Source organism: Orcinus orca, chromosome 3 (genome assembly GCF_937001465.1).
Source record: "Orcinus orca chromosome 3, mOrcOrc1.1, whole genome shotgun sequence".
Classification (NCBI taxonomy): Eukaryota; Metazoa; Chordata; class Mammalia; order Artiodactyla; family Delphinidae; genus Orcinus; species Orcinus orca.
In genome coordinates, this window is record NC_064561.1 from 150,257,851 (window position 1) to 150,270,538 (window position 12,688).

At 37.5% G+C, this 12,688-nt stretch overlaps 1 protein-coding gene across 1 annotated transcript in view; it reads right to left on the reverse strand.

Moving 5' to 3' along the window:
• Positions 1 to 3,697: 3,697 nt before the first annotated feature.
• Positions 3,698 to 12,688, reverse strand: part of FBXO4 (F-box protein 4) — a 287,548-nt gene continuing 278,557 nt past the window's right edge. The window contains exon 9 of the transcript XR_004481339.2: positions 3,698 to 3,947. The gene's annotated coding sequence lies outside the window, so the exon portion shown is untranslated. The remainder of the gene's footprint in view (positions 3,948 to 12,688) is intronic.

Below are 12,688 nucleotides of genomic sequence, written 5' to 3' on the forward strand. Positions count from 1 at the left end.
AGATATTCCAAGTCTGACAGAGAAACGAGAGTCGGCTCAGAAACACTTATAGCAGAAAATGCACATATTAGTCAGCTTTGCTGCAATAACAAACTATCTCAGCAACTCACAAAGATTTATTTCTTGCTCTCATCACATATGGGCTACAGGCAGGCTTGGCTGGGCTTAGCTTCATGCATTTTCTCATCCTAGAACCCAGGCTAAAAGAGTAGCTATCACCTAGGAAGTGTTATTCTCATGGGGGGAAGGTTATGGAAGAGGGTGAGCAGAAACTTGTGATGCCTCTAAAGCCTCTGTTCAGAACGCACACACCGATATTTCTACCTACTTTCTATTGGTCAAAGCAAGTCACATGGCCAAGCTCAAAGTCAATGGATGAGGATGCATATTCAACCCACTGGAAGGCACAGAAAAAGGTGTGGGTGAATAATTTTATCACAGGGAGGGAGAGAATAGTTGGGAATACTCTAATCTACCACAATGTATCGAGAAGAATTGTTTTAATAGGCCTGATGAGACAGGATGGGGCAGTAATAAGGGTTAGATTATCTAGGGCTTTTTCAAAAACAATCTGGAAATACAGGAGAAGTTTGTCCTGGTTTGGAGAGCAACCTCAAGCAGGGTCAACCAGATACAATCATAGTTAGAAGTGGTGATTTGTCTTAGATACCTCAGGACTCTTCTTTCCTTTCCTCATCCCATCTTAAAACTTGCAGTCACTTTATAAGCTCCAAACTCACAGCATCAAATCTTACTTAGGATGAGGACCTATCAAAGTGAGACATTCACAATGGTCTTCAAACTTAGCATTTTGAGGTTCTCTCCAAATGACAGTATATATAGAGTCACATTGACAAATTAAACATTTAATAAAAATTGAACCATATCTTGAGCAGTTTTTTCATTTTTTAATGTAATAGGGCCCTGAAAACAAAAGGACCGGTCTCAACTTCTGACAGGCTCAGCCTAAGAATGTATCTGATAGTGTACATCTAGGTGGAAGAGTATTTTTTCGACAAAATTTTATAGGGATACCCAGTGGATAGAAATGTTACATTCTGATTTAGGCAGCGCAAGGGAAAGCCCAGAGTTACCTACACTTTCAAATCCATTCTCCCCTGCTACATCTGAGGACTGCTGAGGAAGCCCTATCAATTTCTGAAGCACTGCGGGAACACCACTGCTCTAGGTTTCTGATAAGACCTAATGAGTCACATCTTTTGGAACTTTTAAACAGTCCCCAGTTTGGTCAGAAAAGGGAACAGAGCTCTAACCCTGGAATACATGGCTCCATGGTTGATCAGGGAAGCATTTGGGAGCGGGAAGCATTTCTGCCATTCCAGGAATCATGCCACACAGGAGGCTACTACTCATAAGGTAAACTGTAATGCAAAGTACCAGAGAGGGAGTGAAGAAATCTCTGAAGTAGGAAGGAGAGAAGTATCTGTGCTTGCTATAAGAGAAGGCAAAGAGGAAGGAGAGGTGGAGGAAATCAGAGCAGGGTTGGTAGTTTGATCAGCATGGGATGAAAAGGAGAAGGTTCTGACATTCCCACACTTAACAAATGTCGAGTAATATTCCATTGTATATATGTGCCACATCTTCTTTATCCATAGAGAATGGACTTGAGGCTATGGGGAGGGGGAAGGGTAAACGGTGACAAAGCAATAAAGAGGCATGGACATGTATACACTACCAAACGTAAGGTAGATAGCTAGTGGGAAGCAGCCGCATAGCACAGGGAGATCAGCTCGGTGCTTTGTGACCGCCTGGAGGGATGGGATAGGGAGGGTGGGAGGGAGGGTGACGCAAGCAGGAAGAGATATGGGAACATATGTATATATATAACTGATTCATTTTGTTGTGAAGCTGAAACTAACATACCATTGTAAAGCAATTATGCTCCAATAAAGATGTTTAAAAAAAAAAAAAAAAAACAAATGTCGAACTCTTCAGCTCAGCTCTTTATGCTTCCATGGGACGGTTGCCTCTGCGATCCTCAGTTCAGCTGCTCAGTTAGTTCTCCGTATACAAATGATGGTGAGACATTCATATACAGGAAAGAGCATTCCAACCGGTGTATCTTATTTAAAATATAATCCTGCCTTTTGTAATGGCACATAAATATCTATTTTTTCTAGCATAAGAGAAGAAAGAAATATAAGCTTCTTAATCCTAGTCAGGTACCCCATCAGTGCCCTGCTACCAAACAATAACTTACTCAACCATTTATTTCATTAAGAATGGCTAGATTCATTTATTACAATTTATTGATCACTGTAATGAAGATGATGTTGATGGTGATGTTAGCTAATAATTATCAAGACACTTATTGTATGTTTAGTACTTTACATTGATTACCTCATTTAATCCTCACAATAACCGTGAGAGACAGGTATTTTTATTATCTCCATGTATAGGCAAAGAGAGGTTAAAAGATGTCTCCATGGATTTGAATTATACCGTCCCATGAAAGCTTTACAATGCTGTAAGATGAGTATTATTATTCTTATTTTACAGACAAGCAAGCTGAGGTAAGCAATTTAACCAAGATCCTGCAGCTAGCTAGTAAGTGGTAGAGAGAAAGGTAAATCTGGAATTGCCTAACTTCAAAATCCATGTTACAGGCTACATACCAGTGTAAGTAAAATAATTTTACAGGGTAGAAGAATAATCATCAGTTTATATTTACATCTCTGCTCTGCCACATATTAGCTAGGTAATATTTAGCATCAATTTCCTCACCTGTAAAGTGAAGACAATGATATGCATATTATACTTCTGGTTCTTGTGACAATTAATTTAAATAATGACATAATTCGAATGTTGGTGCGTTTAATGTTGTCCCAGAGGTCTCTGAGACTGTCCTCATTTCTTTTCATTCTTTTTTCTTTATTCTGCTCCTTGGCAGTTATTTCCACCTCACACTGGTCAGAATGGCCATCATCAAAAAATCCACAAACAATAAATGCTGGAGAGGGTATGGAGAAAAGGGAACCCTCCTACACTGTTGGTGGGAATGTAAACTGGTACAGCCACTATGGAGAACAGTATGGAGGTTCCTTAAAAAACTAAAAATATAGCTACCATATGATCCAGAAATCCCACTCCTGGCCATATATCAGAAGTAAACCATAATTCAAAAGGATGCATGCACCCCGATGTTCATTACAGCACTATTTAAGATAGCCAGGTCATGGAAGCAACCTAAATGTCCATCGACAGAGGAATGGATAAAGAAGATGTGGTACATATATGCAATGGAATATTATTCAGCAATTAAAAGGAATGAAATAATGCCATTGGCAGTGACATGGATGGACCTAGAGATTGTCATACAGAGGTGCAGTAAGTCAGAAAGAGAAATGCAAATATAGTATAATATAGCTTCTATGTAGAATCCAGAAAAATGGTACAGATGAACTCATTTGCAAAGCAGAAATAGAGTCACAGATGTAGAAACCAGACTTGTGGTTACCAAGGTGGGAAGGAAGGTGTGGGATGAATTGGGAGATTGGGATTGACATATATACACTACTATATATAAAATAGATAACTAAATTATATTATTTAGAAAAAATATGCAAAGAGATCTGTAAGTTGTTCACTATTACAGTAGTACAGACTCTCTGTCCAGGAAAAAGACTCAGTATCAATAGATGCAAATTATCTATCAATCAATAAAATATGATTAGCATTTTACTATTCATGAAATAATATGAACAATAAAAATCAAAGCCAAAAACTTCAATGCAAGATATAAAAGAGAATAAAAGAAAATATACCAAATATAGACGTTGATTGTCTTTGGTTGTAAACTAAGGGTGATTTTCTTTTGCCCCTCTTCATGCTTCCCTTGTATTCTCCAAGGTTTCTTATTATGAATATGCATTCTTGTAGTCATAAACAAAAACTTAATATGCTTCATTAAAAAATTATTGCAAAGCCTCAAAAAATAAACAAATAAATAAATAAAGACATAAAGTCTTGCTACAAACTAAGCTCTTTATAAGTGTTAGCTGTCTCTCTTCCTAACATTATTCTCCCCCGCTACTGTCCCCTACTACATTTGTTAATTTACTCTCACAAGATTCCACCAAGCAGATGTGCTTGACATCTCTGCATATAATTTTAATTTACTTCTCTGGGTCCTTCTCCAAGGCATGAAATAGCAGTTTGGAGAGCCCTGATCTTTAGAAGGGCTGCATATTATTTTTTCCAATATTCAAAAACATATGTGAATACCACAGAAAAATTATTTTCAGTACTAACAATGTTACAACATAGGAAACCACACCTGTGTACCATTAGATTAGAATGAAACTTATAAGAATCAGAATTCCTGTGGATTCCTGTGACCCATTAAATAATGGGTATTTAGATGTTTTCCTAGTTGGTATTGTACTCTCTCTGACACAACCGTCAAGTTATGCCAAGTTGTGTAGACACAACTTATCTTAATGTTTATCTCAGATGAAAATATTTGACTTTTAGCAGTCTCAGTCTGAAATAAAGCAAAAGAAAACGAGTACACACACACACACACACACACACACACACACACACATAATTTATAGGTTTAAATAAAACCCTAAAATTACTCTGAGAGCTCAGAAACAAGAGTGATGAATGATCCATGAGTCATTACAGAGGTCATTTTGGTTGAACCAGGACCATGTAATTAATTTTAAGAAGAAATGGCTCTTGCATAAAAAAATATGAGGAATAAATATTAACTGTGTGCAATCAGAGACATCTCTGAAGTTTTCATTTTGATTTAGTGTCATCCCTTATTATCTACATATAGGGCCTTAATCTCCTCAATTAAGGATTATCACTCTTCATTCAAGAATTGTATTCAACAGAAGCACTGGGGAATCATTAGCTCAATAAAATAATAGTCATGTATATGGGGCTTAATGAATAAAAGGAGATATTCATTAATCTCTTTTTGAGCGTCAATTATGTGCAAGAACTGTGCTGAATCCTAGGCATACAAAAACAAAGCACTATCTTCCCCCAAGAAATTTACAGTCTAGTGGGAAATTCAAATGCATAAATTATTACAACATATGAAGTGCTCACCTAATAGACCTAGGCACAATGAGCATGCAGACCATGTCACAGCCATCGCATGGTTGAAACATAAAACAGAACTTGTTGCTGACAAATTTACTAGCAGAGAAGTGTCAGAGCCACATGATCCTCTAGGTTCTAGTTGTGTCGTGGGGTGGTGTGCCTAGGCCAGCCCCAGTGTGATAGGACAGACCATGGGAGTCTGCCCCTGAAACACTCTTCATATTTATAAGGGGAGGGGCTCTCTAGGTGACTAGGTAACAGTGGGCTATTCTATAAGGGAATGGCCTTGTTATAAAGGAGCAGCATACAAAGATAGGGCACTACATCCATCTGTTCTTCAGGGGAGTTACTCATACTTGCTGAGCCAGCAACTTGCCAAACTACAAAGGAGAAGACTATTAACCTCAAGGGCCATCTGAACTTGCTTCTTGTTCTGGAAGTGCAGAGAAAAGCATGGAGATTCAGAGAAGGCTTCCTGAAGGAGATGTTGGTATTGAGTTCTGAAGGAGTTAGCAAAATGAGGAAGGGGAAGATCATTCTGGTAAAGAGAAGAGCAAGTAAGAAGGAATAGCATGAAGGACACAGCATAGCATATTCCTGGAACTGCAAATGGTCCAGTATGGTTGGATAAGAGTTAGTAGTGAAGCTACAAGGCAAGTGGATGCCAGACAAGTGCATCAGGCAGTTTCTAATAACTCAAAACAATGAGGAATTTACCTGCATTTATTCTTTCTATTTAGCCTTTACTTGCTGATGTTGGGGAAAAGGGATCACTGAATAACCAAGTAAGCAAAGATGACAAATCCTACCTCTTAAGTTTAAAAGCCACTGGTCTAGGTGTAAACATGAAATATTCAGATGCATATGTACAGACAGAATATTCCTGTTCCTTATCTAGATAAAAACTGTTTGCTAGGGGAAAGGGAGAGGAGGGAGACCAAGTAGAGAGAAGAAAGCTTCAACCCTCAAGAAGATACCAGGAGGGTCCAGAGACAAGGAACTAAGTGGATGTAAAACAGAACCTAGAGTCCAACCTAACTATTCAGGGCTGTGGTGACCTGAATCTTTTGTTTCCATCTAATGAGAGCTGCTAATCAACAGTAGCCCATCACCCATTGATTGTACAGTAGGAGTAAAGTCCTCTTGTACCCTAAGGCTATGCTTGACTCTTCAAATAGCTCACACCTTTAAGACAACTGCACTTTTAAGAGCTTGGGATATTATAATTTCTAGGTCTCAGTATTCCCAGAGAGATGGGGATGGTATGGAAAGGAGAGTGTTTCCAATGGTCAAAGTGGAACTAAATATGTGGTAGTGTAACAGAGAAGAACAAACCTGACTCCATATTGGATCTGTTTCTTTAGCTCTAATCCCTGTGCTCTGTTGGCTAAGCTTAGTCATGCTGCCTCTGCACTTTTGTAGAAGAATGTTGCCTAGAGCCTGAAATATATATGATATCTCATTTTCAGGGCTCTGGCCTTTAAAGGTATAATAATTTTCCATTCATATAGAAATAAAAAGTTTCAGAATAGAAAATAATTGTTTTGCTGGAGGTTTATAGCATGGACGGCTGCAAGAACAAAGGATTCCTGCACAAAGAAGTTTGCAACAACCAGCTTCACTGCCTCCCCTTTTAGTATAAAAGAAGCCTGAATTCTAACTCTGATAAAGTGGTTCTTTGGGACACGAGTCCACCATCTTCTCAGTCTGTTGGTTTTCCAGCTAAAGTCACTATTCCTTGCCCCAACGCTTCATCTCTTGATTTATTGGCCTGTCGTGGGGTGACCAGTAGAGCTTGGACTCAGTAACAGTAGAATATCAGATACAGAGAGTCCATGAGAGGCTGTGGTAAGTTGGAAAGACTAAAATGTTTATTTTACAGAGTGAAATATCCAAAGTAAGGCAGGTATAGACAACTATAAGGAAGAACAACCATGGTATGAAATCATGACCAAAACAAATAAGACTCTAGAAAACCTGTAATACCTGTAAAAATCTGCATTGCAAAGTCCTCTTTTTATTTATTTGTTAAAAACACTGAAAAACAACAAGAAATTTTTCTTTAGAAGCCTGCATAAATGTATTTTTTTAAAAGAATTATTAATGTCAATTTCTTCTGTTATTATTTTACTATTACATAGTATAAATATCATTAAATGAGACTGCAAATTCTGAATTATAATATTTTAACCTGTGTTTACTGCACTGACATTAGCCTTTTGGGATCAGTTTTTTTTTTTTTCCTTCCTGATTATCAAAGTACTGAAAATACCTTAAAAGAAAGGAAATACAAATTTCAGGAAAAAATAGTAAAAAAAAAAAGTAGGAGAAAATCATATGTCATCCTACCACCACAAAGAAACTAGTTTTCACATTGTTAATCTCAGGGCTTTATTCCTTCCATTTTTTTACCAAGTAATATTTTTTCATATAGTTAACATTATCCTATTGATAAAAATTTTCTTTTACTCTTAACTCTATGTTATACCAAAACATTTGTACATGTTCTTGAAACCAAGAAATAGTCTTTCTAAATTTGTTTTATTGGTGGGTTTTTTAAAAAAATAAATGTATTTATTTATTTATTTTTGGCTGTGTTGGGTCTTCGTTTCTGTTCGAGGGCTTTCTCCAGTTGCGGCAAGCGGGGGCCACTCTTCATCGTGGTGCACAGGCCTCTCACCGTCACGGCCTCTCCCGTTGCAGAGCACAGGCTCCAGATGCACAGGCTCAGTAGTTGTGGCTCATGGGCTTAGTTGCTCCGCGGCATGTGGGATCTTCCCAGACCAGGGCTCGAACCCGTGTCCCCTGCATTGGCAGGCAGATTCTTAACCACTGTGCCACCAGGGAAGCCCTTATTGGTGGTTTTAATCATATATTTGTCTCCACATCCCCAGGCAGACAGCAGAAGCAGGGTGGAATTACTGGGAATGGGACCAACCCCTGGGGATGTAACAGTACCGGAAGGAAGGGACTATAGGAAAGTATGCCCTAGTTAAATGAAAGGTTCTTTAGTGGGAAGCAGGCTTTCAAGAATTGTGTCTTGGATAACAAATAGAGCAGACATTTTTATTTGGTCTGGAGCTAATCTTAAGGGGGAATTAAAAGGAACATAAAGACAAAATTCCCTGTGTATGTTACCAAGTCCAAGCTCATACTGCTTGCCACATGACAGGCCAATAAATCAAGAGATGAGTTGTTGGGGCAAGGAATAGTGATTTTATTTGGAGAGCTCGCAGATTGAGAAGATGGTAGATTAGGGTCCCAAAGAACCATCTTGTCTTGGTTTGGATGCTAACTTTTTTCATAGAACAAAGAGGGGGGAGGTGAGGAGGTAAAGTACAAAGGGGAAAAATTGTTGCAAATATCTCCTGGTTCCAGCCAGACTCCGAACCTCTGTAAATTTCTTCTTTCCTGCAGCCATTCACACGTGGGCCTGGTCAGGATGTTTTTTTGTGAGCTAAACAAAAGTATTTTAGCTTAATGTTTAGGCATGGGAGGCAGGGTTCCCAGAGATGGGCCATTATGTATACTTTAAGTTATAGGTAACACCCCTTTAGTGATTAACTTGTAGCAAAAGCACTAGAATACAAAGGTTACAGCAAAAGAAACAGATCCAATATGGAGTCAGATTTGTTCTTCCCAATACATGTGCAAGGAAAATTACCTACCTACAGCAGTGCTTTCCTAGATGTCAAAACCAATGCTGTAGTTCACACAACCGGTTCTGACTAGCTGAAGCTGATAAATGACTATGAATGTTGAGGTACCCCAGCAAACTAGATTCTCAATGAAGCTAACAGAAGACGTTTTCCTGACAAGTAAAAAATGGGACTTATTTTAACAATTACAATTAGAGGTAGGGATTCATTTCAGTCTATCCAGAGTACTAGTTTTAATTAATTGGCATAAGTGCCATGAATGCCCCCTATATTTCTACTCTAAAATTACATTGACATTTTGCTTTTAGAGTTCTACTGAGTGAATTTCTTCACAGTGTGTGTTCCCTGGCAAATAAATACATTCAGCTATTGTTTTGATTTTTTAGTTTTGTTTCGTTTGCTTTGTTGTGGCTGCCATTGTTGTTATTCTTTTTTTTTATATTTTTATTGAAGTATAATTGCTTTACAATGTTGTGTTAGTTTCTGCTGTACAACAAAGTGAATCAGTTATGTATATACATATATTCCTATATCCTCCCTCTTGAGCCTCCCTCTCACCCTCCCTATCCCACCCCTCTAGGTCATCACAAAGCATCTAGCTGATCTTCCTGTGTTATGCAGCAGCTTCCCACTAGCTATTTATTTTACATGTGGTAGTGTATATATGTCAATGTTACTCTCTCACTTTGTCCCAGCTTCCTCTTCCCCCCCCGTGTCCTCAAGTTCATTCTCTACATCTGCATCTTTACTCCTGCCCTGCCACTAGGTACTGCCATCAGTACCATTTTCTTAGATTCCATATATATGCATTAGCATACGGTATTTGTTTTTCTCTTTCTGACATACTTCCTGTTATTCTTTTTTAAAAATTTTACTTATTTTAATTGAAGTATAACTGACTTCCAATATCATGTTAGTTTCAGGTGTACAACATAGTGACTCAACATTCTATACACTACAAAACAGTCACCATAACAAACCCAGCTACCATATGTCACAATGCAAAGTTATAATATTATTGACTGTATATTATATCCCTGTGACTTATTTATCTTATAACTCTAAGTTTGTACCTTTTAATCTCCATCACCTATTTCACTCATCTCCCCATCACCCTCCTCTCTGGTTTGTCTTCTGTATTTAGGAGTCTGTTTCTGTTTTGTTGTCTGTTCATTTGTTTTGCTTTTTAGATTCCACGTATAAGATCATATGGTCTTGTTTTTCTCTGTCTGACTTTCACTAAGTATAATACACTCTAGGTTCATCGTGTTATCACAAATGGCAAGATTTCATCCTTTTTTATGGCTGAGTAATGTTCTGCTATATATATAATGTTCTGCTATATATATGTGTGTGCTTATATGTATGTGTGTATATATGTGTGTGTATATATATATATATATATATATATATATATATCTATCTCACATCTTATTTAGCCATTCCTCTGTTGATGGACACTTAGGTTGCTTCCATATCTTGGATATTGTAAATAATGCTGCAATGAACATAGGGGTGCATACAATCTCTTCAAATTAGTGTTTTTGTTTCCTTCAGAAAAATACTCAGAAGTGGGATTACTAGATCATATGGTAGTTCTATTTTTAACTTTTTGAGGAACCTCCATACTATTTTCCATAGTGGCTGTATCGTTTTTATTCTTGTACCAACAAATCAATGAGTTGAGTGAAGTTGTGTAATGTGCACAACAGTAACTTTTCCTATTTGCTTTTTGTATTTTAAATCCATTAGATGTGTTTCAAAATGTCTCTTTTGAGTGAAATGAGAAGTCTTCTCATCTGCCCACAATATTAAGAATGACAGAAATGCTGAAGAGTTTGTCAGGTTTGTGTCGGTGATGCTTAGTAAACTGTTCTGATAGGGCATAGTGTGGGGAATACAAGGAGGCAGGAAGAATAATAGCAAAGAAAGGCTTTAAATAGACATGCAACCCACTCAGTCATTCCATTAAGCATCTCTGGAAAAGATGAAGTATTTGGTCTCTAGGGTCCCATGTATTTCCCAGCAGTGCACATTAAAAACCAGTGATGCTATAAACTTCTGCCTCCTTACGTTCATACAGAATTTATTATCTATGTACAGATTACACCATTATTAACATCAAGGCATTAAAAACTAATAACTCAAAATGGGAATAGACCTTGGCTAAATCACGAAGTATACAAAATTTGTCTTCATCTCCCCTTTGCCTCAGATACCCAAAGGATGTCCTCCCCTGGGCACCACATTTGATACTATTTCCAACAGTCAACTTCCCAAGCTCCAGACTCTTCTTACTCCTTCCTCTTACCAGAATGCAGTTACAGGTTTACCATTCTCTTGGACATGGCTCATTTTTGGCTTTTTTTCTAAAATGGTGGCTAATTTCTTGGTATACTGATCAAACTTTCAAGTCTAATTAAGAACAACAAAGAATGCATGCTATTAGTCACCCTTTCAACAGGAGTTTTCTAGTGCCATGGTCTTCAGAGAAACGGATGTTTGAAAGGGTATGCCCCACACAGCAATATGCTGTTGGACAAGGAGCTTAGGAGACAATTCACAGGAGGACCCCTTCTTGGGGCTCCCAGGTCATAGCCACCTGATGACTGTTTACACCTGTTGTGTAAAGCTCTTTCTTAAGGTATGATTTGAACATTTATGCTTGTGAAACACTCTGCCAGTTTGGCTCCTAACATTGTTTTTTCATTACTTTGTAGAGTTATACCTTATATATCTTTTATTCAATGGTGGCCTGTTATTTTACTTTTTAAAATTATTATCAGTCTCATCATCATCCTAGCAAAAATAATCACTACTTCTACTTTCACAACCATGATGACTATGTTCATGTTTTGAGTCTTCAGTATGTGTCATATGTTTGGGAAAACTGCCCTCCTGTTTCCATGAGGTGAGGAGGGAACCTTAATGAGATAACACAGTCCTCTTCTATGGGAGAAGTATGCATCTATCTGATGTTGAGATGGAAAGATTCTGACATCTTTTGGATGATGTTTCTTCATTAGATGGAGTGAAGTTGTCAGACCCCTAAATACATGTCCTCACTTGTTCTATTTCCACTTACAAAGCTCTAAGGACATTAAAGCTGCCTATGGACACTCCATCTCCAAAAGGAATTATGAAACATCATTGTGGCTTAACCATAGTTATCAGATTTATCAGTCATTAAGTCCCTATTTTTATTCTTTTCTAATGTCAGTTGGTTCAAAATTGTGAGGGACAACAGTAAAATTACCTCTCAAAGGCTGAAACCCTTAACACCAGGCTCTATTCTCAGAGTTTTACATGCATTATCCTGATTAACTGTTACAACAACGTTGAGAGGTAGATATCATTACTCTCATTTTACAAATGATAATGAGAATTTCAGTAGCATAAGTAGCGGGTAAGTAGGAGAGAAAGGATTCAGGTCTAGGTATATCATGTTGCTTCTTAGTCTTTATGCTTTTACCATCCAAATACTCATCCTTAAACACCTTACAGTGTAGTATCACTTGACTTTGAAATTTAGGTAAATGGAATCTTGCTTTATGTATTCTGTTATGTCTGGTTTCTTTTGTATTGTTCATGTGATTTTTCCCATGCTGTGCCATATAGCTATAGTTCATTCATTTATATATTGAATAAAATTCAATTGGCAAAATTTATTTTTTATACTTCTAATGGAAACTAGAATTGTTTACAGTTCTTTACTATTTGAATAATATTACTATGAAAATTATTGCACATGTCCCTAGGTACACATGTGCATTTCTCTGTATTAAATCTTGCTTCACAACTAACACTTGATATTCAGTCTTCTAATTTTAGCCATTCTGGTGAATGAGTAACAGTCTGTTCTTGTGGTTTTATTTTGAATTTCCCTGATGTTTAATGAGGATGAGCACCTTTTCATGTGACATTCTTGGTTGTTTTGTTTTCCTAACTTA